The sequence below is a fragment of the Engystomops pustulosus genome, chromosome 1 (genome assembly GCF_040894005.1).
Source record: "Engystomops pustulosus chromosome 1, aEngPut4.maternal, whole genome shotgun sequence".
In the NCBI taxonomy this organism is placed as follows: Eukaryota; Metazoa; Chordata; class Amphibia; order Anura; family Leptodactylidae; genus Engystomops; species Engystomops pustulosus.
The window spans coordinates 19,180,385-19,205,202 of NC_092411.1; the positions used below are offsets into that span (position 1 = coordinate 19,180,385).

The window sequence follows — 24,818 nt, forward strand, 5'->3', positions numbered from 1 at the left end:
ATTTAAGGGTATTAAACAGCATTATGATTTGTAAGATCCCTGGTGGTCAGGGGTATTGAAGAGGATTGTGGTTTTTAACATCACAGGTTTTCAGAGGTAATAGGGGTGATTATGGTTTACAACATCCCATGTGGTCAGGGGTATTTATGAGGATTATGGTTAACAACATCCCTGTTGGTCAGGGGTATTATGGTTTACAAAAAATCCTGGTGATCAGGGGTATTGACAAGCATTATGGTTTACAACTTATGAAGTGGTCAGGTGTATTGAGGAAGATTATGGTTTACATCTTCCCTGGTGGTAAGGTGTATTGAGGAAGATTATGGTTTACAACATTCCAAGTGGTCAGGGGTATTGGGAAAGATTATGATTTACTACATCCCTGGTGGACAGGGGTATTTCTTAGGATTATGGTTTACAACATCCCTGGTGGCCAGGGGTATTGACAAGCATTATGGTTTACAACTTCCACGGTTTTCAGATGTATTGAGGAAGATTATGGTTTACAACATCACTGGTGGACAGGGATATTGCATAGGATTATGGTTTACAATATCCCTGGTGGTTAGGTGTATTAAAGAAGATTACGGTTTACAACATCCCAGGTGGTCAGGGGTAATGAGGAAGATTATGCGCTTTGACTCAGTTTAGAAATGGAATCAAAGCGAACAGGGGGGTGCCATGGCCCAATCACATATGTGTTTCTAGGGAAAAGCATGCAATCGGTATCCAGCACCCGGTGTCGTGTATTGTCTAAATGTAAGACACTGGGTGCTGGTTACCGATCGCCCTTGCGCAGTTTGATTCCATTTCTAAACGACGGCAAAGTGCTACTGGTGACAGCACCCTTAGGGATGATTATGTTTTACGACATCCCTGGTGGACAGGGGTATTGGAGAAGGTTACAGTTTACAAAATCCCTGGTGGTCAGGGGTATTGATGAGGATTATGGTTTACAACATCCCTGGTGGTCAGGGGTATTGATGAGGATTATGGTTTACAACATCCCTGGTGGTCAGGGGTATTGATGATGATTATGGTTAACAACATCCCTGGTGGTCAGGGGTATTGATGAGGATTATGGTTTACTGCATCCCTGGTGGTCAGGGGTATTGATGATGATTATGGTTAACAACATCCCTGGTGGTCAGGGGTATTGATGAGGATTATGGTTTACTGCATCCCTGGTGGTCAGGGGTATTGATGAGGATTATGGTTAACAACATCCCTGTGGGTCAGGGGTATTGGAGAAGATTATGGTTTACAACATCCCTGATGGTCAGGGGTTTTTACAAGGATTATGGTTTACAACATCCCTTTGTGGTCAGGGGTATTGAGAAAGATTATGGTTAACAACATCCCTGGTGGTCGGGGGTATTGAGGAGGATTATAATAGATAAATATATGATGGATGTGGTAATTAAGGAGAATAATGATTTAATAAATCCCCTGTAAATATCCAGAACTTGAATCCTTCATAATCAGTACAGCCATTTCTCCTGAATTCACTTTTGTTTTTATTCTTCCATGTGAGATTACGATGATAATCTCTGAGCTCCGGGGCAGGAGTCACATGACTGTCACTTGCCGCAGGTTTACTGTAAATACGGACACGCTGAATGAGCCTGGAGGAAATTTAAAGGGGTAGAAGAGAAGATTTTAAAGTCCCGGATCTGTCTAGGATTGTCCATAACTCCTCCCATAACCTCACAATTAGAGCTAATTTACATAATTATCACCACTTTGAGTTCTATTTTGCAGGATAATACAGAGTTTTAGGGGTCTGGGGTCTATGCTAATTGAGGAAGACTGGTCTGTGGATCATATTTATCTAGAGTCTGATTATAGGAATCGATTCATTTAGGGGATGTGGTCTGTTTTGCAGTTTTGGGGTCTATATGTGTTTAGAGTTTGGTTTAATGGTTGTGGGTCTGCATTTATTTAGGAGTCATACAGACCCCAGACTTGTCTCCGCTGATTTAGGAGTTTGGTCTGGGGTCTGTATGAGTTTGGAAGGTCTGGGGTCTGTACATGGGGTCTGATATGGCTCTGTATTTATCTCTGGTTTCTGTATTTATTCAGGGGGGGTTGGTTCTCCCTAGGGATCTGTTTAATTGTTTTGGATATGCACTGATTTAGGAGTCTGGTCTGGGGACTGTGTGATTTGTGATGGTCTGGGGTCTGTACACGGAGTCAGATATGGCTCTGTATTTATGTCTGGTTTCTGTATTTCTGGGTCTCCTCAGGGGTCTGTTTTAGTGGTTGTGGGTGTGCATTTATTTACGGGTTCTGATGTGGTATCTGGATTCTTTTGAAAGGTCTGGGGTCCCCGAAGCGCCCACATTTGGTGGGGGCCCCTTTAAGGGCAAAGTGGTGGGGGCCCCGGGGCACGTGCTCCCTATAATCCGTCCCTATACATGTTTAGAATTTGGTTTAGATTGAGGCCAAGTGTGGGATCTACTACCTGTTCAGGGGATCTGGGTCTGTACATTTATTTTGGGGACTGGGGTCAGTTTGGAAGGTTTAGACTACAGCTATGGGGCTTTATCTCGGGGTCTCTTTATTTAGGGGATCAGGTCTGGGTTTGTATTATTTTATGAGATGAGGGATCTATTACAGGGGACCCGGTCTATACATTGTTCAGGCTCGGCACTTATTTAGGGGATCTAGTTTGGAGCCTGCATTTATGTTTAGGTCTGGGGTTAGTATTAATTTTGGGGTGTGAGGAGGGGTTGTATACATTACTTAATTATAATGCCCCAGGGTTAGGGTCACCTTTCCCACCTTATGCATCACTTTTTAGAATCTCCCTGACTGTCCCTAGGATAACATTCTCCATGGGCAGCCATATTAGTCATCACCCAGCTTTCCCAGGCTCAGATCTACAAATGACAATGGCCCATTGTGTGAGCATTAGAGATGACACAGCAGGAATTTTCTGCTCCGCCGGCTGCTGCTGTGGTGTCATGTCACCATCAGGATGGGTCCTGCAGATTGAGTAGCACTTAGTGCAGCAGCCTGGACTGATCCATTGCCGGGGAGGAGGGGGGTGCGCGGGGCAGCCTCACATTCCTCTCCTGTGACTGGCACCACCTTTGTTCCTGTGGCCCCTCCTAGAGCCGGTGACAGTGGCCGCCTGCAGTGCCGGGGAGCCGCCGCTAGGTGGCGCCACTGAGCCTCAGCCCCGGCAGTAAAACTGCAAACAAAAGAGGAGAAAAGTCCAAAGATCAGAAGTGATCGGAGAGTATGAGGCCGGCGGGGAGCGGGGGCACCGGCTGCTGGAGGAGAGCGCTGCCCGGGGGTAGGTGGCACCGCACACACTCATACATTGTAACGCACTGCTGTGCCAGGGCATGCACTGGGGGCATTACCATATGTCTTATGATACATTGTAACGCAATGCTGTGCTAGGACCATGGCTAGAGAGTGGGGGGGCTTTAGGTGCAGATACTAGTAACATGACACATATGCATCAGTCCTGTGGTAAAATGTTACATTGTAGCGTATTCCGGATGCTGCAGAACATCTTGCCTTGTATACTGTGCTGGCACTGGGAACTTTCCCTTATGTATCAGAGTATTATAGAGTCACTGATGCTGCAGAACATCTTGCCGTGTATAATGTGCTGGCACTGGGAACTTTGCCATATGTATCAGAGTATTGCAGAGTCACTGATTCTGCAGAACATCTTGTCTCATATACTGTGCTGCCACTGGGAACTTTCCCTTATGTATCAGAGTATTATAGAGTCACTGATGCTGCAGAACATCTTGCCGTGTATAATGTGCTGGCACTGGAAACTTTGCCATATGTATCAGAGTATTGTAGAGTCACTGATTCTGCAGAACATCTTGTCTCATATACTGTGTTGCCACTGGGAACTTTCCCATATGTGTCAGAGTATTATAGAGTCACTGTTACATTGTAACGCATTGCTGTGCTAGGACCATGTAACAAGGAAGACACCGGTGATCATATGCCATAGGGGGCAATGCCAGGACATAATCTATGCTGGCATTATGTATAAGAGTATGATAGACTCACTGTTGCTGCAGAACATCTTGCCTTGTATAGTGTGATGGAACTAGGAAGTTTCTTATATGTATCAGAGGATGATAGAGTTCCTGTTACATTGTAACGCATTACTGTGCTAGGGACATGTAATGAAGGATGAGGAAGACACCAGGGACTGTGTGCCATAGGTGATCAATGGCATATACTGTGCTGGCACTGGGAACTTTCCCATATGTGTCAGAGGATGATAGACGCACTGTTACATTGTAACGCATTGCTGTGCTAGGAGCATGTAACAAGGGATGAGGAAGACAGCAGGGACCGTCTGGCAGAAGTGGGCAATGGCATATACTCTGCTGGCACTGGGGGTCTTTCCATATGTATCAGAGTCACTGTTGCTGCAGAACATCTTGCCTTGCATACTGTGCTGGCACTGGGAACTTCCCCATATGTATCAGATGATGATAGACTCACTGTTGCTGCAGAACATCTTACCTTGCATGCTGTTTTGTCACTGGGAACTTTCCCATATGTATCAGAGGATGGTAGAGTCACTGTTACATTGTAACGCATTGCTGTGCTAGGACCATGTAATGAGGATCGGGGGTCTTTAGGGACTTTAGTGCTAGGGCAGAGACTATAACCCATATAAATTAGTCCTGTGGTAGAATGTTATATTGTAATGTGTTGCTATAGATGCTGCAGCACCTCTTGCCTTGTACACTGTGGTGTGATGCTCTGCAGAATAGCTTGGGACCATATAAACATACACATGGAGCACTTGTCAATCTTAGATATACGCTTACTGGGGATCAAAACCCCCACTACTTATTAAAATTGGGGAACATAGACCCCCCCTTCCCTCTTTCCTAACCTCTATCCATTCATTCTCCCAGGAGCAGTTATGTGCCCCCTGAAACTGCTTGGTGTGTACAGGGGGTGACCGTTGTAGTTCCAGTTTTAAGACCCCCTTGATGGGATATTCCTCCACTCAGACTTGCGTCTATGATGTCCATAAGCCCAGATTGTAAAGAGAGCATATACATATAACTGACATAACACTTCTCACAGCTGAGGGTCTGTTACATTAACATGCAGTCTTCAAATTTCTCTATGAGCTAAACACATCAGCAGCACAAATCTCTATCCAGTCCGTATAGTTTGCTACAATGTATCAGCCTGGGGTTCGCAGAGCATTGTCTAGACTGGATGCAATTGTAACAGACTCTCAGCTTGATACATGGTGAGTTATCATGGAGTGTTCCTTTAAGCAGTCACGGTCTCGTATATTCTACGGCCGGAGCTTTGTGTAATGTTATTAAAGGGATGTCATAGCTTTAAGTACTTAGTGTTATAGCTGCATGTATACAATCTATGGAGCGCAGATTAGAGACCATTGACCATCACGTGACCCTTTAAGAGTCATCTGTTCTTTAGTATAAGATATTTCCCGAAAAGCTGGGTGACAACCCAAGGTAATGTACACTGGTGGCCATAAGTGTTGTCACCCAGCTTTTCGGGAAATATCTTTCTTAAAGAACAGATGACTCTTAAAGGGTCATGTGATGCTCAATGGTCTCTAATCTGCCCAGCTTTTTCTGACCCCCAAATAGCAAACTCACCTTTAACCTGGATTCTTAGATTGCCTTTTAATCGTCTAGTAAAGCTAAGAAACAACCATTGTGGTAGAAACCCAACTTTCCCTGGTACAAATTGAGACAGATCTGCAGATTTCCATGATCTGGTCAGTAAGTTTAAAGGGATTGTCCTGTCTTTTAATAAGATGTCCCCCCCCCAGAGATCAGGTGTAATGTATGGTGGAGCTTGGTAGCATGTTATACATTTGTAGTAGCGCCCCTCATAGGTATAATGTAGTACTACATGACAGTCTAACATGACAGTAGCTGGTAGATGATACCCGATGATGTAGCTGATGTATCACTGCATAACATTCCTTTGTGTTGTTCCGATTTGTTGACTTTCCCAGGTTGTGGAGAAGCCTTTAGTTTTGCACCGAGGTGTGAGGTTGGCACCTCCTGGGGGTGATATATGTGGAAAGCAGGAGGTAGAACTGAAGAGGCTCAGGCTGGACAAATCCTGGGGGTCGTTTAGCTCATTGGTCTGGACCTCCCTGCTAGGAATTGTTTGGGTTGTTTTCTATCCATATGGTTGTTTTTGGGATATTAAAATAGTCCGTGTATCAAGTCAACTAATATGAGGTCCCAGCAGAGGAAGCAGCTCTCTCTGCCTCTCCCATAGCGGAAGTCGCAGCAGGATCTGATACATGTACTAGAAGCTGAACTACTTTAGTATTATGTATTATATATCACTAGATAACCTATATGATGTGATCACATGACATAACACGTATGATATATGACCAGATCACATAAATGAAGGGATCACATAGTATGAAACACATGTTATATGACCAGATGACATATAAGGTGGGATCCCATGGTGTGACACATATGTTATATGACTAGATGACATATATAATGATATGACAGGTATGATGGATCCCATGGTATGACATGTATGTTATATGACCAGATGACATATATGATGTGATCCCATGGTGTGACACATATGTTATATGACCAGATGACATATATGGTGTGATCCCATGGTTTGGCACATATGTTATATGACCAGATGACATATATGATGTGATCCCATGGTGTGACACGTATGTTGTATGACTAGATGACATATATAATGATATGATATCTATGATGTGATCCCATGGTGTGACACATATGTTATATGACTAGATGACATATATAATGATATGATATCTATGATGTGATCCCATGGTGTGACACATATGTTATATGACCAGATGACATATATAATGATATGACAGGTATGATGTGATCCCATGGTATGACATGTATGTTATATGACCAGATGACATATATGATGTGATCCCATGGTGTGACACATATGTTATATGACTAGATGACATATATAATGATATGACATGTATGATGTGATCCCATGGTGTGACACATATGTTATATGACTAGATGACATATATAATGATATGACATATATGATGTGATCCCATGGTATGACATGTATGATATATGACCATACAATGTGCTCCCCCAGGCTTCTCCAGAACATGAGACAGTGTGATGCCTCCTGGGATAACACTCTGAGCCATGGCGTCCTCCCTGCTTTCACTGCTCAGTTTTATGGCCCAATGTATTCTCATAAAGAGGCTTCGGGACACAACCATAAAGTTGTATTCGTGTGTCCCTCCCCGTGTCATCCCTGCCGTGTCACATCTGTGCAAAATCACAGCCCATGTAATAATACCGCACCCATCCTCCAGCTCCCAGGCCGGGACTCCACAGTCTCCTGACTACACGTTGCTGCCCAACTAATAGGAAAACAATGCAGTACAGAGATTACAAGACCCACGGCCAGACTGACTGTAACTGCATGTAATTAAAGGGAACCTGTCAGCATTTATGACATGAAGATTACAGACGGTGTTCTGTATTGTCTCTGGAGAGATTTGAAATAAGACCTTGGTGCATGTTGTTAGTAGCAGCAGACCTGCGATATATAATTTATCCAAGTACCTGGGCGTGGAAGTAATTCCTCACACTGCTGTGCCCAGTACTCACTACAGCCAGTGTTGGGTATTGTCCCTGCAAAGATGTGTAATCAGACCTTTGTGTATGTTGTTAGTAGCAGCAGGACTGTTAAATATGGATTTATATTCCAGGATTGCAGCTTCTCCAAGTCCACTGGGGGGGGTGGGGGGGGGTCTGTCCTCACACTGTTGTGCTCTCTGTAGCCACTGTTGGGTATTGTCCCTGGAGAGATGTGTAATCATAGCTTTGTTATTGTTGCTTGTAGCATCAAGAACTGTAATATATGGACTACAGACTGATACATTGTAACAAACTATTGGAGAGATCTGCGCAGCTGCTGCTGATGTGTTTAGCTCACAGAGCATTGTCTAGACTGGATACAATAGTCTCCACTTCTCAGCTGAGAGCAGGACTCGCTATGTACAGGGTTACTGCCTCTGAGTGGAGACAGGAAGTTTCTTCTGAAACATAGGGGGAGATGTATCATATGATTGCGGCCTCCCTTTGTCCAGCCACATCACGAAGCTTTGGCCTCTTGATGTATCTGGCGGGTGGCGCAGCCACCGTGCAAAACTACACCAGGTCCGACCTGGCGTAACTTTGCGTGGAAACCAGCAAATGAAAGTTTGCTGGTTTATCAAAAGAATGCTGCGCCCACTCCATGGGACGCCGTGCCCCTCTATGCCCCTTCCATGCCCACATAGCGTGGAGGTGGCGTTTTCACAATTTTAATCACAAATTCTTGCACCACGCAACAATTTGCAATTATTTAACTGCTTTTACCCCATTAAACAAAATTCTTTCCTCGCTTGATGTGTAAAGTCTTAGCCTCTGATTAATCATTCATTCAGCGTCAGACCCTTCGTGTAATGATGGAGGAATTACAATCCCACATTAGTAGTGACATCAGCCATTGGGCGACGGATGTGGGATGGAGGATGGAGATTCATCGTGACCTCATTAAAATAAATTTGGATTATCCCGACTTGTTGTCCGCCCGCTGAGCTATTATATCCAGGCTTTATCATGCAGTCTGGCAGCTGGCGATTATCAGCCGCACTCAAGCTGGATATGAAATGTGACAGAGGGCGAGGAGGGGGGGGGGGGGGTACAGTAAGAGCAGAGCCTACCCCTAAGTCCTAACTCTGATTCTAAGTTTTATCCTAGCCTGTAGTATCCTCTCTCGAACTGAACTTTATGGGGGGTATTCATTAATAGTGTCTCAGGATCCGCTTTTTGGGCGCAGAAATTGTGCGGTTACACTGGGATGTTAGATTGTAGCGCTAGGGCTTAAAGGGGTTTTCCCACGAAAGAAAATTCTCACATTTCTATCCCCTAGTGATGTTATGTGTTAACATCACTAGGGGATAGAAATGTGAGAATTTTAACCCTTTACTTTATAATGTTACACAGTTTTATTGCTGTTGTAGCTCCTATCACTCTCTAGGCTGCTCAGTGCAAAATCCCAGGGTGTGGGTGGGGCCTCTCTAAGCATACACATTATGACCCATCTAGTTTTGTGGGGTGACAATGTGGTTAGATTATCAGGGTACAGGTGTATATACATTGTCATCTGGCTTCTGACATTGTACTAACACACTGACACATAGCGAGAGATGAGATAGATTAGAGATGCATGAGATTACACAGAGGCTGATAGACCATTACACTGTTACACTGTGAGCTCTGCTACATCTTACACATATGTGCCTGCCTCCCCATTCCCCCAGGTCACTTATCTCCTTGTAGCTTGTTGTTTGCAGCCTCTCTCTCTGCTCATGATCTCCTGGCAGGAAGTAATCAGTGAGTGTCTATGAGCTCCCTGCAGGGGGCGGGGCTACAGGCACACAACAGAGAAAGACAGAAATCTCATCCGCATGATCTCATCCAAGATGGCGGCCAACCGACCCTAAATCAGAAGTTACAGGGTCGGATCTAGAGGCAACTGAAATTGTGTACACCAGGACTGATAGAGACAGGTTGGGATTATATCTGTGAAATGCTGCATTTCTATCAATAACAATGAATTAGAGAATGTGTTATTTTGTTATCCTGAGTACATATAAGAAACTGTGGGAATAACCCTTTAATACATTGGCGCACTCCTGAAAAGGGTCTGAACTGACTCCACATTTATGAAAAGTGTTGGTGGTGATTCCCAAAGCTGCACCCAAATTGACAAAAAAAAGTGTTGGCAAAGCAGCATAATAAATATGGCGCACAACCTTGATTGAACCATAAATATGGCGCACAAGGCGCTGCATGAAAAAAATAGACCAAAATAAAGCCAATAATAAATACCCCATGCCATGTCATTATGAACAATGTAACACAATTGGGGTATATACATGGGGTACACATATACGGTCATGAGGATTTAGGCCCCCAACCTGCTACCAAACTGCTTTATACAAAGTTTATACAAAAGTTACTGAAAACTTATGAACATGGCCTTACACTAAACTATATTCTAGCCCTAATCCTAACTATTACAATGATTCATAACCTGCCCATACACCAATAAAAAATGTTATCCTCCTGTCCCACCCATACACTTGCATGCTTGGCTTTACTGAGCGTGCATGCCTTTTCAGTGAGAGATGAAGCTGTCACCAAACAACTTAGGAAAGCAAATGATTGGGCATGTTGATATTCAATATGTCCAGTCCTAATTTACACCAACGTTGAAATATTTAAACACCTAAAGCAAGTCTGTGCCTCAGCTAGAGTCTTCTGTAACGTAGATATCGTTGTCTGTACATTAAGGCTCAGCAGAATCAGTTTCCTAGGACCCTCTTTTACCCCTCATTATGGGGGTCAGATATTTACAGTCTATTCTACATAATATACAGTAACTTTGGTAAAATCAGACGTCAGACTTTGAGCTTAGTGCATGTAGTTGTGTCTGTGAGAGGACAACGCCCTGAAGGAGATTTAGCTTAAATTTGTGAATCCGACTGCCTGAGACAATGTACAGGACGTGAGTCAAATCCTGGGATTAGAGGTTAATTGGATAATTTTCCCGGAATCTTGTTGTAAAGCCATTAGAGATAGCCTGGGCGCTCCTCTGTATAAACTACTGGAGATTACTACATTATTACAGGCCGGTCTGTGTATATATAGTCTCCTGCATGTATGGACTGGCTGCTGGGGACCTGATAATTAGGGGATTGGGGGTATTGGACGTTCCTGTGAATGTGATATGTGACCACTTCTATGAGGCTGCATCTGTTGAGATGATCTCTGGGGGGTCCTAGTGGTCGGACCTCGAGTTTTCAGAAATATACCCCATCTGTAGCAAAGAGGATACATATATCTCATAGGACATCCCCTTTAAGGGTTGTGCTATTACCTGGGCAAATTTCGTCACACCTTGACATATACAATTCTTGTATCTTCGTGTTTGTGCAACTTTTCATCACAACTGCAGCAACTTTCTTATACCTGAGAGTCATTTCCCATTCATTTTGTTGAGATACTCTGCAGAATGGGGAGGAATTGAGATGAAATTGCTTGAAATTGGCACGAACGCCCAACCAAATCTGTTGTGCAATCCTAGTCCAAGGTTGTCACTCGTGTCGTCTATACTGCGCACCCCCTGCTGCAGGATGCACATCACATATGGCGTTTTTCTTGATGCATTAATGATGCGCCATCTGGGAGTCAAAGGCTATCAGTGGCTTATTACGTGATATTTCATGCTGGAAGTGTAGGAATCGGCATGTCCTCCTGACATATGGAGACAATCCCTGCCTCTGGCTTCCAGGCTTTTTGTGTCCTGATGATTGGTGGACATGGGAAGTTCTTCTGCGTTACAGGAGCGGCTTCGTTTTGGCGTGTCACCCTTCCCATTGAGCAGATGACTCATGGAGCTCCTCCGCCTTCGTTCCTGTGGTGGCCCGCACGGCTGCTATTACTTCTCCCTCATTTTCCTGGAAGTGTATAAAGAAGGCTTCTCACTCTGAATTTGTACAATAAGTCACTGTAGCGTGAGGAGCCTTCAAACAATGGGAGGTTTCCCTGATTAAATCCTCTTCGTTTTTCTCAAATTTAATGGGGCTTTCCTGTTATTTTTGTCCTGAAAAGTTCTGCAACTTTTTAACTTTTTTTTTTTTTTTTTCAAGATCAATTATTGCTGGCAGTGAATAGAAACTATCTTGGAGCTAAAAACCGTGTACAGACCTAACACTTAACTTTTTTTTACAATGTCTCAGTTTTAAACAAATCCTGCTTCCTAGAGACCTGGCTGATATCTGTGACCTGTGTTGATATATTGTAGCAAACCCTCGGCTACAAATAGGTTTTTCATCATTTTTCATTCAGTGACAGCAAACATGAAGAGTGAAAACATGGGGCTAAGTCAAAGGTCTTAGGCAGTGCTCAGACGTCCACCCACGTGTTAGCTGTAATGACTGCCTAACTTTACAGGCTCAGTTTTGCCATTCAGGGTTCTGGGAAAGGTTACACTGACTTTAGTACCTTTAATAAAGAGTATATTATTTATAGGGAAACGGGTTGGTATTATTGCTTCCGAATAGGTATTGGCGATGTGTAATATGAATTGTAGCTTCTCCAAGTGAACTGTAGGTGTATCCTCACACTGCTGTGCTCTGTGCTCTTTGCAGCCATTGTTAGGTATTGTCCCTGGATAGATTTGTAATCAGACCTTAGTGTATGTTGTGAGTAGCAGCAGGACTGTGATATATGGATTTATATTCCATGATTCTAGTTTTTACAAGTGCACTGGGGGCCTGTCCTCACTCTCTGCAGCCAGTGTTATGATTGTCCCTGGAGAGATGAGTAATCTTATCTTTGTGTATGTTATTAGTAGCAGCAGGACTGTGCAATATAGATTTATACATGGCGGCACTAAATGCAATACTTTTCAATGGACCAAGGGGGAACAGCACAGAGCAGACAGTATAAAGCCGAGAGCAAAGCTGTGTGAGGACACGTCCCCTGTGTACTTGGAGAAGATAATCCTGAAATATAAATCCAGATTTCACAGTCCTGCTGCTACTAACAACATACATAATGATCATAATTTTTCCATGGACAATATTTAACACTGTCTGCAGAGAGCACAGAATACAACAGTGTGAAGACACGCACCCATGTGTCCCCAGTTTAAGACAGTGTTATTATATTTCCATTCTCAAAACGGTCTCTAACTTCTCCAAACTCCCACAATGCACTGCTGTCAGGAAACCAGCAAAATTGTAGCTTTAGGCATGAATGAAGAAGAATTCACTTAAAATGAGACTAATGATGAAAGTAAACAAAGTCGTTATGTTGTTACAGGGTAACCTGCGCTGTACGGGGCATCTGAGCTCTGCTACATCAGGATTTAGCTCTTGTTTACAAAGTATCCGATGTCTGGAGGAGTCGACTTTGTTGTCTCCATCACATATGGTGTTTAGGTAAGAAATAAACTTGAGGTTTGAGATATCTGCTTTATCTATAGCTCCCTGCAATCATGGGGTAGGGACAGATGTGACCTCACTGGAGACTTAGATCTGCCTAATACTCTACTCCTTTGCCATTCAGGAAAATAGGAAAGATAGTTTTTTTTTACTATTTACTGCGGATTTGCTATTGGAAACGTTGCTGGACCATCCTATCCCTCACTACTTGCATGCGGGTTGGACATACAGGAGCCTGGGTAAGTTGGGTGCGTGCACAAACAGTAACCATATTGTTTGTCACTCTCCCTAATTATACATGTGTTCACAATGCTTTCCTATTTTAATTAGTACATCTGCATGTTTGCCATTCAGGACCCTGGGAAAGTTGGAGCACTGCAGATTGTTGCATATACCAGCAGGCATATTGGTGGTCATCCTGTCTCATTCTACATTTCTTCCGCTTCTACCTTATCAATCTGTTTATATACAAGTTTATCATTCAGGGGCCTAGGAGAGTTGGGGCACTATGTTTTTGTTGTATGTAATGGTCGCCATATTAGTTGTCACACTGCTTTGTATCCCAGTTTTATGCACATATCTGCTTCTCTGGAGTTTGGGAAAACTGTGTCACCACACCTATAGTACTTGTATTGATGGAATACTTAATGAATAATGATGCCAACTTTCCAATCAGAAGTCTTAAAAAGTTGTGTCTACCCCTTGTCACCTGCAGTATCAGCGATATTAGTTGTCAGTGTCCTTGGTTGTGACAACCCATGTGGGATCAGTAGTGAAGGTCATATAGCATAAAATGGATAATTTGCCATTCAGGAGACAGAAAAGTTGGGGAAGAATAACTTTGTTATCCATAATGACGACAATATTGGTTTTTCCCCTGATTTGTTATGTCTTTCTCCCTTATATTTATAATTCCTATTTTATTTTTCCATTAAGGGGCACAGGAAAAGCACCATAGTGAATAACGAACAATTTAGGTTACCATAATGGCGGCCATATTGGTTGTCACCCTGCTTCATTATACACCTCACTTTATTACATTTATTTGCCATTCAGGAGTATGGGAAAGTTAGTTACCAGGAGATGAAGGGACAGCAGCCATATTGTGTAGCAAAACTGATATGGAGGCTGAAGGCCAACCCTTTTGTCATATTATGAAAGCCATATTGTATTATTATGGCAGTCATATTGTTATCTTACAGCAGCAATATTGTATTGTTATGGCAGCCATATTGTCATTTTAAGACAGTCTTATTCTCATATTATGGCAGTCATATTGTCATGTTATGGAAGCCATATTGTGTTGTTACGGCAGCCATATTGTAATGTTAAGGCAGCCATATTTTGTTGTGATGGCAGCCATATTCTGTTGTTATGGCAGCCATATTGTCATGTTATAGCATTCAAATTGTCATGTTATGGAAGCCATATTTTATTGCTATGGCAGCCATTTTGTCATGTTATGGCAATCATATTGTCATGTTAAGGCAGCCATATTGTGTTGTTATGGCAGCCTTATTATGCTGTTATGGCAGCCATATTTTTTTATGATGGCAGCCATATTGCTTTGTTATGGCGGCCATATTGTGTTGTTATGGCAGTCATACTGTGTTGTTATGGCAGTCATATTGCTATTTTATGGCAGCCATATTGATTTTCCTCAATGTCAATAGTTCAGTTGCTATTGATTTTGTGGTGAATTATGCCACAATTTTCACAATGGGACTCAAGGACTGACGATTGTGTATATTTTGTGGTGGGACATACATTGAGGGGTCCAGATATACACAGGTCTATACACTGTCCTCTGCTCTCAGAGGAATGTGATATTTCTGTCATTATGGAGGACTCTTCCTCTCTCACATCGGCGGGGGACATATGATACATTGCTGTGTTCCTTTGTTCACGTTCCAGTCATTGTCACTTGTTTCCTTCAGTGAAAAGGCGACTCATAGTGAAGACATTATCGTCCTCGATATAATTAACACCAAATTCATGACGTGTTATGTCTTTGCTGGGTAGTCATTCACTTTTTTAAAATTATAATTATATTACGGGGGTGTCTTGCTTCTAAGACCCCCAAATCATCAACTGGGGGAAAAGGCAGCAGGGGTTCACATTTCCTACTGCACCTGCTAAGGTTACACCTTTATTAAAGGGATCCTCCACTCAGAAAACAAAGTTTTACTTTAAAGTGGGCTCAAACAGACAAGCTTCCTAGTGCCCTACATTTTGCATTTGGTATCCTCATTATGCGATTCCCTTCCTTTATAGGACCTCTCATAAAATGGACGCCAACTTTTGCAAGTTAGTCACAGACACACCCCCTTCTATTGTCTGGGTTCAGGTTGGGATGTGTCTGTGACTGCTTGGCATCTTCTCTGAAGAAGTTAGTGGCCATTTCAGGATAGAGGAGGCCAGTTAAACAATGGAGGCACCTGATGCAGAAGGGTAGGCCCCAGTTATATTCCACTCTTTATACCTAATGGATGGGCGTATTTAGTATTCTGGGTGGAGGATCCCTTTAATGCAATTACTCAGTTTAATGCGCTAATGTTTTGGCTGTGATAGGAAGGCACCATTTTATTTTTGGTGTGCTCAGTCTTCTTCGCAGAGTTGCACAGTTGATTGTTATAACCAATGGGCGACCATGTTATCAGTGATAAAAAGGGGCAAGACTTGTGTGAACATTGACCAAAAGTGGTTATAATAGGTTAGAAGATTTTTGCCTTGCGTTGTAATAAGGCTTGCGATGGGACAGATTTACAAAAGTGTCTGTTTCCTATGGCCACAAACACAGCTTTAATTTTTGAAGAGCAACACGAGAAATGAAAGCTCCTCTGTGATTGGTTGCTAGACAGTTTTAAAAAATTTGTTTCCAGCAAATATATAATTGTCACTGATAACAACCAATCACAGTGCAGCTTTCATATCCCAAAGTGAAGGGTTTCATATCCCATGTATACAAAGTGAAAGCTGGCAACAGTGGACGCTATTCTTTTTTGCTGTTTTACAAATCTTTCCCAACTTTTTATGTTGTTCATAGCGATACTTTTTGGTAAGTATAATAGTAGCTGGATAAAGTGGTGTGTATTGTGGCTGGTAGTTAGTGGCAACTCTAATGGCAACCAATCAGAGCGCAGCTTTCATCTCTCAAGAGCCTTGTACAAAATAAGAGCTGAACTTTGAATGGTTGCTGTGGGCAATAAAGATTATTTTGTGAAGACATTATCCTGACCCCCTTTCCATTTACTATAGATAGTTCTAATAAAAGTGATGCAGTCTTTTTTTGAGTCTGTAGATCTCACTGTGTTGGATTTTTTTCTACTATTTTCCCCCTGATTATTGCTCTTTGGCGTTTTCCGCACAATCCACACTTTACAGACGCTTAGAGATCCAAGCGAAGCCTCGACCCTGGCCAAGAGGCTGTAATACTATCCGCCTGATACCAGTGACCTTACTGCTGCGAAAGCGGCTAAAGCCTCATGAAAAATAGATTCAGTTTGGGAGAGCGGATCTAATCCGGCGTCTGTATAGTATTGAAGAGCAGAGCTGAATTAGTAATGGGGGCCGTTCCGTGTAACGCCTAAACCTCAATCCCATATAGGCCCGGCTGCATCTCTTTGCATAGTTTTGCATAGTTTTGCATAGTCTGCAGTGTTCTTGTGAAGTGCGTTGTATGAGACGCGACCCATCCTTGGCGTCTGTTCTCATGATTGGTGGAGATTCATTCCATGAAGTGCCAAAGCTATGCCATGAGTTTCTCTAACCGGATTACCCCTTTCGTTTTTAATGCACTGCTTTAATTGGTCATTTGTAATACACAAGTTGGCAGACTGTTTTGGGGAACAGCTTCATGTGAGCTGGTCCTGTTATCAGGCTCCATGGAGCAGTTCCATACAGAGCACAGAACGCAGCAGTGTTAGGACACACATCCTAGTGCACTTGGAGAATCTCCAAGCCTGGAATGTAAATCCATATTTCACTGTCCTGCTGCTACTAACAATGTACACAAAGCTATGATTACACATCTTTCTGGGGACAATAACTTACACTGGTTGGAGAGAGCACAGAAGTGTGAGGACACCCTCCCAGTGCACTTGGAGAAGCTACAATCCTGGAATATAAATTCAATTTATAAAAACTGTTATAAAAATTACTCTGGGGCGCTCGGGCTACGTCACCTGAGCGCCTCAGGGGGCCTAGTATTTTAATGTATGCACATCCCCCCTAAGGGTTACCGGCCGCCCCTATCTATTTGCTTGGGGGGAACCAGGCTGGGCCAGGGGTGTGTATACATTAAAATACTAGGCTCCCTAAAGGCGCTCGGGTGATTTGCATAACTTTTATAACTCTAGAACTCGGATTATATACAATAAAAGAACTCCTGAGGAACCATGTTCTTCAGGAACTACTTACTAGCACACATGTAGATGTCCTTTAACACTGACTGCTACAGAGAACAGAGCACAGTGTGAGGACACACTACTAGTGCACTTTGAGAAGCTACAATCCTGGAATATAAATCCATAGATAACAGTCCTGCTGCTACTCACAACATACACAGACAGAGGTCTGATTACACATCTCTCCAGGGACAATGGCTGCAGTCTGTATGGTCGCACCTACTGAAAGGTTCCCATTAAAGGGAATAGCCTTTATCAGGTAACAGAACCACTTTTGCCTATTGGCCATATGCGGTATGGCAATTTTCCTCATTCACTTACTGCAATAGTAGGCACAGGCCATGCTTTAATATGTTCTCCTGTATACATGTATATAATCCCCTAACTATCCTTTGATGCATAGACTTTCTGTGGGGATATATATGATGCTGTCATCCTGGGTCAGGGGTTTACAGTATTCCTGAGTCGGAGTCATGTAAAAGCCATCTTTATAGTCACAGACAATCCCATACCCCTCAGACCTGGTGACATGGTAATCGCACATCAATGAACCTCTTAAAGTGACATTGTCGTTTTATGATCCCTAGCAGGACCCTGCCCTGTGCTTATAGCACTGAGAGGTGTCCCTTTAAAGTCGCTGTATAACCGACAGATCCCATAATGTAGCAAACTGCATCTTCAGATCCTATTGTTCTCCTTGTATCGTTATAAGACGCCTTCTATAGTCTGCAAGGCTTTGATTTCCTTCTTGTGTCTGTCTGTGGTTCGCCTCTGTCCTTATCTGCTTGTTTTATGGCACAGACACCGCAGTTTCTTATATGGACGGTTTTACTTTGAATGGAGACACAGATTTCCCATTTGTTACACCAAGATTTTATCAGGTCTCATTGCTTTCAATTGTATCAGGATCAGTATAGAAATCTATAGGCCCAAACTTTACTGATGTCATATAACGAGGTTTTGTATACATGAGCTAAACAGCCTGAACTCCAGACTGATGACTGCATGCATAAAAACGTAACCGTAATCCCCCAAAAATCTTGTCCCCTTAAATAAGGCACATACACACATAATTAACTTAACCAAAATGTGGAGTGACATCAGGGAGTCGGCCACAGCTTTTATTTAAATTGTTACAGAATTATAACATATACTCGTAGAGTATAAACTTTAAACTTTAAAACATATAACCTCAAGGGTTAACTACCGGAATTAAAGGGGCACCTGAAATGCCAGCCTCCTTGGAGGGCATGTAGGTCCTCACCCCAAACCACCACACCGCCAGCTGTGACATTACAGTAACTTTACATCAAAATATATAGGGAGGGAGGGAGGGAAAGTCCTTCCAGGAAAAGAGGGTGAGCGACAAACGGTGGACCCCTTTTAAAACCTAAGCCCCAGCCCACCTGGTGTGGCTACCATTAGCCCTACCCCCAGTCACGTAGCCCACGGCCCCAACCCCTTAACCCTTTACTTCAAGGTGCCAAAACACTGAACTCCTGGTGACCCTAGCCTGCCTGCAGTCACTAGCCCAACGGCTATATGCCTACGGGCTTCCCAACATTGTAACAAACCAGCAGAGAGATCTGTGCAACTGCTGCTAATGTGTTTAGCTCACAGAGCATTATTTATACTGGGTACAATTGTCTCCGCTTCTCAGCTGAGAGCCGGAGAGCAGGGTTACTGCCTCTAAATGGAGATAATTGTATCCAGTCTAGACAATGCTCCGTGAGCTAAACAGCAAGGACTCCATACTGATACATTGTAACAAAGCAGCTGATAGATCTGGGCAGCTGATGTGTTTAGCTCACAGAGCATTGTCTAGACTGGATACAATTGTCTCCACTTAGAGACAGTGACCCTGTACATAGCTAGTCCTGCTCTCAGCTGAGAAATGGAGACTATTGTATCCAGTCTAGACATTGCTCCGTGAGCTAAACAGCCTGGACTCCAGACTGATACGTTGTAACAAAGCAGCTGATAAATCTGGGCAGCTGATGTCTTTAGCTCACAGAGCATTGTCTAGACTGGATACAATTGTCTCCACTTAGAGGCAGTGACCCTGTACATAGCTAGTCCTGCTCTCAGTGGAGACAATTGTATCCCATCTAGGCAATGCTCTGTGAGCTAAACACATCAGCAGCAGCTGCACAGATCTCTCCTTGGGTTTGTTATAATGTATCAGTCTGGAGTACAGGCTGTTTAGCTCACAGAGCATTGTGTACAATGAATACCATTGCATCTACATCACATTGCTTTTACCTTTTTTTAGCAATGTTTTCATGTACAAAGTGCTTTTTTTGTTTGGTGTTTTTTCAAGCAGCCTATAAGAAAAGTGCTAGAGAAAAAAAACACCATACTAAGGGCATGCTGCGTTTTGCTGGAAAATGCAAAAAATGTTAAAAAAAAATAGCTGTCTGAGGTGCATTTCATCAACAGACTTTAAAGTAGCATCTGTCTCCATAGAAAAGTGTTGGAAAACAGAAAAAAAGACCCATTTGTTTCATTTCATAGAGGTGAAGGGTCACGTTTGCATTTCACCACCAGAATTAAAGCTTTGTTGTGTAAACTTTTTGGAATTTTTGATAAAGGGGTGTTCTTAAACTGCCTGTGCATCTCAGCTCCCAAATACTGTTACCTGAGTATTAAAGCACCAAGTCTTGAACATTAAAGGGCCGGTGCACCTATGAATATTCGGTCCATCTTTGGTGCTACATATTGGTGCCCTGACTTTTGACTACTCTGACTTCCAGCTTGTATCTTGGTCTGATTGTTGGCCGCCCTGACCTTAGATTGTCTCTGATTATTCTTCGACCCTGAATTCTGATGCTGTTTATATTGGTTCTCTGACCTTTGACTACTCTTACTTCCAGCTTGTACCTTGGTGTGATTGTTGCCTGCCCTGATCCTGTACTGTATGTGACTATTCTCTGCCAGGACCTTGGTGATGTATATATTGGTGCCCTGATTTCTGACTGCCCTGACTTTCAGCTTGTACTTTGGTATGATTGTGCCTGACTTGACCCTAGACTATCTTTGATTATTTTCTTCCTAACCCCGGGTTCTATTTATTGGTGCTCTGACCTCTGAGTGTCCTGACTTCCAGCTTGCACCTTGGTCTAATTGTTACCTTCCCTAACCCCGTACTGTTTCTGACTATTCTCTGCCTGACCACTGGTGCTTTATATTTGTGCCCTGACCTCTGACTACTCCGACTTCAAGATTGTACCTTGGTCTAATTATTGCCTGCTCTAATCCCCTACTGTATCTGACTATTCTCCACCTGACCCCTGTTGCTGCACATTGGTGCCTTGACCTTTGACTATCCTGATTCTAGCTCATACCTTGGTCTGATTGTTGCCTGCTTTTAGCCTTGACTGCCTCTGAATATTTCCTGGCTGAACCCTGATCATTTATATTGGTGTCCAGACCATTGACTAATCTGAGAGATGGTGGGATCTGTGCAGTGACAGACGTATTCACTTTGGCGCTCCATGTATGGTAACGTCAGATTAGGCCATTAGTGTGTCACGGACAAAGTGCCTACGAGTTCTCAGCTTCCCACCAACTCAACACAAACACCACTATCAGGTTCAGCATTGACTTAGCACCCAGGGGACTCTGCTCAAGCCTTTGCTCCACCACAGTCCCTCTGTTATTCCTGGACCGCCGACCCAGTTTATTATTAGACCAGTAATAGTCGTTACAAATTGTCATTAGAAGCAATTGTCTTGGCTGCATGCCATTGATCGTAACTGCCTTAAAGGGATACATTCTTTAGTAAGTTTGACCATAACTTATCCGATACTATCCTGTGGCATTGATCCAGAGGAAGGCAGAACAACCCTCCGGAGGCGGCGAGGGAAGATACTAAGTCAAACCTGCCAACTTTATACAGTAGACGCGTGAGAGAAAATACTTTTGGAGTGATTAGGCTAATTTCACTAACCCGTCCCATATGTGTCCTGGCACACCGACTTTTTGTGTGACATGCACATTTTTTAATGTGGGAACACAACATGCCCATTGTGTGCCTGTTTGACACATGACCAAGAGTCCAGTGGATCCAGGAGCTTTCCACTGGGCTCTACACACCCTTCCAGGACACTGGGAGCCTTTCAAAAGTTCCAGGAGAGTAGTAAATATTAATGGGCCCAAAGACTTGTGGACCGGACCTATCCATAAATTTGCATTTGCCATTAGAGCTACTATTTTGGGGGAAAGAAAACCAAAAGGTAAATCCACCTCCAAAATTTTGCCTCTTTTGACTGATACACTGATATTTTGCCTCTCCAGACTAATACAGTGTAACAACCAGAAGAGAGATCTGTGCAGATGCTGCTGATGTGTTTAGCTCACAGAGCATTGTCTAGACTGGATACAATCGTCTCCACTGCTCAGCCGAGAGCAGGTCTAGCTACCGTATGTACAGGGTCACGGCCTCTGGATGAAAACAGGAGGGTTCAAGTCACTGACAACAAGCAGAAATTTTGTAAATGGTCTTATAATGGTTTTTAGGAAACTTACCTAAAACCTTATGAAAACTAGCATTTTGGGTTAACTCCTCTTCAAGGGTTAAAAGTTAGTGAAAGTAACGATTTAATAAGTGGAATGTAAACTTATTTTGAACTGGAATATTTAAAAAAAAAAATTAAGATAGCAGGGGACAAGGGTCCATCAAAGCAGTAACTTCCTTCTCAGCACTGAAGTGTTTGCTGTCCGCCGGCGCTTGGTTAATGTGGGAAGCGACGAGGAGAAGGAACATTTCCTCATTGACATGACTTTGTGAATGGATGAAAGTCAGATGCTGGGATCTTACTGCGAGAGAGGGAGAAAGAGCTGCATCAGATAGTGCCTGGAAAGAGCTTGAATATCTTTACTGCCTTATCAAACACTTAGACCAGTGATGGCGAACCTTGTACAGACCAAGTGCCAGCAAGTGTGGGGCCAGCAGGAGGACCTCCAAAAATAATGCAGCCCTTTACACAATTCTCACTGTTCCTGCAGTCCCAAGTAGACAATTACATGTAGCGCTGAGAGCAGCTTGAGTCTCCTGGGACTGCAGGAAGATTCTTTGAGTTTGTTTGCTGAACTCTGTGCTGGGTCAATGGTTTGGGTGCCCACAGAGAGCTCTGAGTGCCACCTCTGGCACCCGTGCCATAGGTTCGCCACCACTGACTTGGACAGATAGGGGTCTTAACACGCACATACTGGAGTATATCTGGTCTGGTTTTGTATTACATGCTATGGATCTGATGTCTGTGCGGTTACAACTCAGGGCAGGGGACTACTTACTTGCTATACCAGCAAGTATGGGCTATGCCGCTATATCATATGGGCTATAGTCAGTTCTTGAGTTTGATAGATCTGACATATCCATAAATTCTCATTTGCCATTACTATTTTGGGGGAAATATGCCCCCCGGGCCCCTGTGTGTATTGTGGCACTATGCCCCCGGCCCCTGTGTGTAATGTGGCACTATGCCCCCGGCCCCTGTGTGTAATGTGGCACTATGCCCCCGACCCCTGTGTGTAATGTGGCACTATGCCCCTGGCCCCTGTGTGTAATGTGGCACTATGCCCCCGGCCCCTGTGTGTAATGTGGCACTATGCCCCCGGCCCCTGTGTGTAATGTGGCACTATGCCCCCGGCCCCTGTGTGTAATGTGGCACTATGCCCCCGGCCCCTGTGTGTAATGTGGCACTATGCCCCCGGCCCCTGTGTGTAATGTGGCACTATGCCCCCGGCCCCTGTGTGTAATGTGGCACTATGCCCCCGGCCCCTGTGTGTAATGTGGCACTATGCCCCCGGCCCCTGTGTGTAATGTGGCACTATACCCCCGGTCCCTGTGTGTAATGTGGCACTATACCCCCGGTCCCTGTATGTAATGTGGCACTATGCCCCCTGGCCCCTGTGTGTATTGTGGCACTATGCCCCCGGCCCCTGTGTGTATTGTGGCACTATGCCCCCTGGCCCCTGTGTGTAATGTGGCACTATGCCCCCGGCCCCTGTGTGTAATGTGGCACTATGCCCCTGGCCCCTGTGTGTAATGTGGCACTATGCCCCCGGCCCCTGTGTGTAATGTGGCACTATGCCCCCGGCCCCTGTGTGTAATGTGGCACTATACCCCCGGTCCCTGTGTGTATTTTGGCACTATACCCCCGGTCCCTGTGTGTATTTTGGCACTATGCCCCCGGCCCCTGTGTGTAATGTGGCACTATGCCCCCAGCCCCTGTGTGTAATGTGGCACTATGCCCCCAGCCCCTGTGTGTCATGTGGCACTATGCCCCCCGGCCCCTGTGTGTAATGTGGCACTATACCCCCGGTCCCTGTGTGTAATGTGGCACTATGCCCCCGGCCCCTGTGTGTAATGTGGCACTATGCCCTCCGGCCCCTGTGTGTAATGTGGCTCTGTGCCCCCTGTGTGTATTGTGGCACTATGCCCCGGGCCCCTGTGTGTAATGTGGCACTATACCCCCAGCCCCTGTGTGTAATGTGGCACTATACCCCCGGTCCCTATGTGTAATGTGGCACTATGCCCCCCAGCCCCTGTGTGTAATGTGCCACTATGCCCCCGGCCCCTGTGTGTATTGTGGCAATATGCCCCCCGGCCCCTGTGTGTAATGTGGCACTATGCCCCCGGCCCCTGTGTGTAATGTGGCACTATGCCCCCGGCCCCTGTGTGTAATGTGGCACTATGCCCCCGGCCCCTGTGTGTAATGTGGCACTATGCCCCCAGCCCCTGTGTGTATTGAGGCACTATGCCCCCAGCCCCTGTGTGTAATGTGGCACTATGCCCCCGGCCCCTGTGTGTAATGTGGCTCTGTGCCCCCTGTGTGTAATGTGCCACTATGCCCCCGGCCCCTGTGTGTATTGTGGCACTATGCCCCCAGCCCCTGTGTGTATTGAGGCACTATGCCCCCAGCCCCTGTGTGTAATGTGGCACTATGCCCCCTGTGTGTAATGTGGCACTATGCCCCCGGCCCCTGTGTGTAATGTGGCACTATGCCCCCGGCCCCTGTGTGTAATGTGGCACTATGCCCCCAGCCCCTGTGTGTATTGAGGCACTATGCCCCCAGCCCCTGTGTGTAATGTGGCACTATGCCCCGGCCCCTGTGTGTAATGTGGCTCTGTGCCCCCTGTGTGTAATGTGCCACTATGCCCCCGGCCCCTGTGTGTATTGTGGCACTATGCCCCCGGCCCCTGTGTGTAATGTGGCACTATGCCCCCAGCCCCTGTGTGTATTGAGGCACTATGCCCCCAGCCCCTGTGTGTAATGTGGCACTATGCCCCCGGCCCCTGTGTGTAATGTGGCTCTGTGCCCCCTGTGTGTAATGTGCCACTATGCCCCCGGCCCCTGTGTGTAT

General features: G+C 44.6%; 1 protein-coding gene across 2 annotated transcripts in view; it reads left to right on the forward strand.

Annotated features, from left to right (window-relative positions):
• Positions 1-3,166: 3,166 nt before the first annotated feature.
• RAI14 (retinoic acid induced 14) overlaps positions 3,167-24,818 on the forward strand; it is an 85,390-nt gene continuing 63,738 nt past the window's right edge. The window contains exon 1 of one of the 2 annotated variants that reach the window (XM_072134560.1): positions 3,167-3,301. The gene's annotated coding sequence lies outside the window, so the exon portion shown is untranslated. Of the gene's footprint in view, positions 3,302-13,207; positions 13,285-24,818 lie in introns of those variants that run through there. The other variant, XM_072134569.1, reaches the window with a different exon arrangement.